General features: G+C 46.1%; 1 long non-coding RNA gene across 2 annotated transcripts; it reads right to left on the bottom strand.

Moving 5' to 3' along the window:
* Nucleotides 1-1,351: 1,351 nt before the first annotated feature.
* LOC123110923 (uncharacterized) lies at nt 1,352-4,091 on the bottom strand. 2 transcript variants are annotated; one of them, XR_006453832.1, is made up of 3 exons: nt 2,720-4,091; nt 2,123-2,305; nt 1,352-1,979 (listed from the first exon to the last, which is right to left on the bottom strand). It is a non-coding gene; the product is annotated as an uncharacterized lncRNA (long non-coding RNA). The 2 variants fall into 2 exon arrangements; XR_006453831.1 differs by having other exon boundaries at nt 1,352-1,959; nt 2,720-4,086.
* Nucleotides 4,092-5,545: the final 1,454 nt, after the last annotated feature.

The following is a 5,545-nucleotide window of genomic DNA, read 5'->3' as shown; positions in this document are numbered from 1 at the left end:
ATATATATATATATATATATATATATATATTCCAGCTATTCTGCAACCCATTACTGAATAAGCTATTCAGGAACCGTTCCTAACTGCACGACAACAGACAGCTAACTGTGCGAACTATACTAGTTAATTGTCGGGGCGGACTTTTTCTGGCACCTTTTTTCGCACTATTTTTTTATCATAATTTTTGAACCGTTTATCGGAATGATGCAAATGATGTACCGTTGGATAGCTATTGAGAAGGAGGAAAAAACTCATGTTGATCTTTTTCCCAAAATCGATTTGGTTTGTAAACAAAATTCAAAAAACTAAAAATTCATCAAACGAGTTTTCAATGTTTTTGTGAAAGGAATTTTCAAACTTTTGGTCGGAATGATGCGTATTATATACCATTAGAAAGCTACTGATTAGCCTGAATTTTGGCATATATAACGCATTTTCAGATTTGCTACGGTTTAAGAGCAGTTTTCAAAAAACTAACATCATTTTCGACATTTTTTGCCCGAACAACTACAGTACACGCTAACTGCTTGAGAGGAATAGCTAACTGGTGTATGCTGATCAAGTTAACTACTAGACTAAAGAAATTGTTTTTTCCTTCTATACTTTTATCGTCGGGTTAAGTTAACCGCCGGGAGTGAAGTAGCTAACTGCTAGAAATCACGGCAGTTAGCACCAACTTAACTGCCAGGACTGAAAATACTTTTTTTCTTTTTCATTCTTTTTCCTGGGTCACACTAACTCTTGGGACTGATTCTACTAACTGACGGGACTGCGGTAGTTAGCACCAAGTTAACTGTCGGATTGAAGAGACTAATTTTTTTTCATGGGTGATGCTAATTGTCTGGACTGGAATAGCTCACTGTCGGGCCTGCATCAGTTAACATCAACTTAACTGTGATGATTGCCGAGGTTAACTTCGACTGGATTTTTTCGCTTGGGTCATGCTAACTGTCGGGAGTGAAATAGCTAACTATCTGGAGACGAGCAAGTTAACTGTAGATACTAATTATTTTCCTTTGTTTTTCCGCTGAGTCACGCTAACCGCCACAGATTGCAAAGTATAATTGCCATTTGTTCACCAGTGTTAACTGCCATTTTTTCGTTTTTCTATATAATAGCAAACTACCATAGTAACACGAATTTAACTGGTACAGTTAACTGAATGGAACTATCAAATTAACTGCGCCAAAGTTAACTGAAATTAATTTCTACGGTAATAGTTACTCCCTCCGTTCCAAATTACTCGTCGTGGTTTTAGTTCCCATTTGAACTAAAACCACGACGAGTAATTTGGAACGGAGGGAGTATATCATAGGGAATCACAGTAGCACAATTGCCTGACAATGAACTGTTAACTTCATGAAACATGATCAATTAACTGAATGAGGATTTTTTTGACAAAAATATGGCCCTAGGGCCTCATTTCATTGATTGATCAGAGAGGGAAAAAAGTACAAAGTAAGGGAAGTGGCAATTAAAGCGAGATTACAATCTGCCCGAATTTCATTTGGGGCAGCGTCCTACAGTACAAGACCAAACATGTAATAGAAATGATGGTGGCTCGAATATCCCGTCCAGCTGGTGAATCCCGGCCGCCAACCAACACCTTGCTTCACCCATGATACGACTGATTGGGCGTGCACCGAGTGTTGTTGAAGATGCGGGCATTGCGTTCCTTCCACAACATCTATGCACCAACGCAAATGGTCGTCTTCCTGTGCACCAGAGCCGGCAGTGCCTAGAGCTATCATGTCCATGATGCTTTGAGGGATCGGCCCCTGGTGGTTGCTAGTGTCGCCATCCGTAGCATGGAGAACGGGTGTCCCAGCTTGTTGTTGATGCAGTTCCAAACCTCTGCCGAGAAGGGGTAGGCTGCCAGCAGGTGAGCAGCCGTTTTCGGCGTTGTCGAGCAGAGCGAGCAGTTTGGGTTGTGTGGAATGCCCCTGATGGCCTGGTTATCTGCAATAGAAGCACAAAATCTAACTTCTATTTTAGATACTGCCTAAATAACATAAGGCACACATATCTATTTCTAATACATAAAACATGGATTAGAGCCCCTGGGAGGATCCAAAACACACTGTACGCTCGCATTCTTTTCACAGAATAAACAGAACCTTACCTATTCAGCTCATTTAGTGATTTAGATCAAATTTACTAACGAGCCGCATCATTTTTGTTTCTGTAGATAACTGCATCAGGAAAAAAAACTGCTTGCTGAATGCTGCCTGTTAAGCTCCAAATGAAACCGTTGGATAACTGCTGCTTGTTAAACTCCAATTAACTGCTTGCTAGTTGCTACCCGCTGCATATAAAAGAACTGCTTGTGAACATCCAATTAACCGGGAGCCATGCTGCTAGCTAACTGCAAGTGACCTACTGGTAACTGCCACAATTTCTGTAGGAGTTGAGCACAAGAGGGATATGAGAACAAGTTTCCTTTATTCAGTAGTAGTAGTAGCCTTTTTTTGATGAGCAGCAAGTAAAATGGTTCCACGTCTCAACTTAATTTAGTTAGGTAATAGAGGGGGCTTTCAGGTTATTCATTTTCAACTGAATTTAACTAATCTCATAGTAGTGTTTTTTGGAGTACACCTCCATTACATACATGTATAACACAGCAGTACATATGAATCGTGTCTGGTGTACTTAGCATTTGAATTCTTAATTACCAGGGAAAAGAGAGGCGACCTTAGCCTTGGTGGTGGTGCGTACTTACCGGATAGAAGCTTTTGCACGAGCCTGCATTCGACAAACCCGGTTGACTCTGGCGATAGACAGCATCATCGATGATGAGACGTCCTTGCCGGCGCTTATGCAAGAGCATCAGATTAACTGAAGTTAGCTACATTTATTTTTAACAGCAAGAGCATCAGATTGTGCGGCACCGACACCGTGGTGACAACACAACAGCAGACCGATGTGTTAACTTTTCCTGTTTTTAATAACTTATGCAAATTCCATAGTTAACTATTACAGAAGCAAAAAAAGTTAACTTCTTTTGTTTTCAACGCACCAACGGATGAAAATCAGCAAGCTAATAGAAATCACTAAAATAAATTTGACTGAAGAGAGAACAGGGGCCAAATTCTGCAGTTAACAAGGTCAATACATCAGTTAACACTTTAATTTAACACAGCTAACTATTATTCTCTAACTGCCCCATGACAAAATACTAACTGCCACACGAACGACAACTAGCTGTTGCGGAAGAACTGCAACAATGGGGGATGGGGAGAGCACCAATTAACTGTCGTCCAACTGCTGCTTGTAGAGGAACTCGAATGGCCGTCTATAACTCATGCTTCCTCGATGCACTGCTGCCTGTGCGTTGCTTTCCATGTGGCGGACGGTTCAGAGTATGAGAGAGTCAAAGGGGAAGACAGGGAGGGGATGAAGACCACGAGCTTACTGCCGATGCCGACTACCGCCGCCAGTGCGCAGCACCAGAGCCACGCGCCCCTCAATGCCTCCCAGCTGAGGTTGCTCGACGCTGAAAGACCACGCCCCAGTGAGGCAGGGCCGAAGGACCACGTCGCGGCCATCTGGGTTCGCGGTCCTCCACTCCGCGTCTGCGTGGCAGCTTGACGCCGGCGAGGACTGATGTAGGTGCGGCGGAGTTCGTCCCCAAGCCGCGATGTTAAGGGAATCGTACCCAAGTCTGCTGTTGACGTCACTGGCTTCATCCCCGTCATGGGCCCAGGAGCTACTGTAGTCTTGTCGCTCGACTTCGTCGCTCGAAATCCGCAGCTAGCTAGCGCGAGGAGGCCTCAGAAGAAACAGGACAACTGGGGGGAATCGTCGCCGCTGCCGCCGTGCACTCCCTCGCTCCGGTTATCGCCATCGCTCACTCGCGCGAGGCGGCCCCAAAGCTACAGAGAAGCGGGTAATCGTTGCTGCTGTCGCCGCACATGCCCTCGCTCCGGCTGCCGCCGTCTCTCACACACGCGAGGCGGCCTTGAAGCTACAGGTTAACCGGGGAATGTTGCCATCTCCGTCGCTCACTACCTGTAGGATGTAGCCACCGGTGGTAGGTATGTCTTGGGCGGGGGCGGATCGAGATCCGACAGGGATTTTGATTTGTAGTTTCATAATAGGGGTTACTAAATAACCTTATTTAGGAACTCTACAGGGGTTCCTAAATAGTCCCACCCTATAGAATATTTCATTTCCGTTGCCTTTCGGATGTTTTACGCGACAGACATGTGTTTGCAGGCCGAAGAAACCCCGTGCACCATACTCTACTAGATCAAAGGCCAGAAGGTGGATGTGGGAAAGGGGGTGATAATGAACCCCTTGCAACCCACGTTCCACAACCAACCGATCCCCACTGGGCACTTCAGGGTTAACTTGTCCAGTGTGAAATCGGGGCACGAGGATTTGCCTCCTCCGGTACAGCATGTGGGAGAGGACAACTAGACCCCGCCGCGGATTGGAAGCTGCAAGGGTTGGGTGCTGCTATGGCCGAAGAATCTTATTCGTCTAGAGCCGGCTGAGAGCACACAAATAACCACATATCAACAAGCATGTGTGGAGACCACCACCCCGCCTATGCAATTACCAGCTCCTGTAGTGCCGGGTGAGAGCGAGGGATGACGTGATGAAGGGGATGCAATAGTACTGGCTTATGTAATTGGTCCTGCGGAACAGAGAATGGATGATGAGACGGAGGTCGACCCAATGGCTTTCCTCAATACAAACGCGTATGATTGTGACATAGATATGATGAGTCAACCATATGACGAATCGGGCTATCAGCATGCTAATGTGGATATGGATGATCTGCCCGGGCAGGAAGATTGTAGCAGGGATTGCAAGAAGTCTCTCTTCATGAGATCCTCACAGGACACGCCTGAAGATGCCGTCTCAACACAGGCTCAACTAGCCGGGGTTCATAAAGTGCTTAGCCCGGGAACACCGGGGCAGGGGTTAAGGAAGGATCTGGAAGGTGTGCCCAAGAAAAAGGAGAGGAAGAGATCGGGGAAGATAACTGCCTCTAAACAAGCCAGAGCACATAACAGCCAGACGATGGATTCTGAAGAGCGTGTGCCCGTGAAAGGTACGACCATGTTCCATCTCACGGGCGAGCCGATGCTACCGCCAAAACCGCTGGAGGCACTATCAGGGGATCTCAGGAGACTGCACGACCATGTGCTGTCGACTGAGAAAAGCCTACTAGCCTCGAAGGATCCAGGATATCCGACATACGTGGCTCATGTGCCTGAGGGGAAGTGCTACATTGACACACGGCCCGAGGAGGTGTTCTTCCTATGGTTTGACCATATCTTTGAGATGTTTCTGACAAGGTGGCTCGATTATACAATCGTCCGTCTTTTTGCGCTACATATGAGCTCCGTCATGAACAGAGAAGAAGTCTCACAAATCTGTGTGGCGGATCTGTACTACATGCACGAGTCTTTCTTGAGTCTCGGCAACTTTGAGCGTGAAACTGCTAGGGACTACCTCCAAAACTTCATGGTATAGAATAAGGACCAGGAAATTGTCCTCCTGCCTTATCATCCAAAGTAAGTCAATTCCGTACAAC

The sequence above is a fragment of the Triticum aestivum genome, chromosome 5B (genome assembly GCF_018294505.1).
Source record: "Triticum aestivum cultivar Chinese Spring chromosome 5B, IWGSC CS RefSeq v2.1, whole genome shotgun sequence".
NCBI lineage: Eukaryota > Viridiplantae > Streptophyta > Magnoliopsida > Poales > Poaceae > Triticum > Triticum aestivum.
Note: the sequence above shows the minus strand (reverse complement) of the source record. Positions and strands in the feature narration are given on the sequence as shown.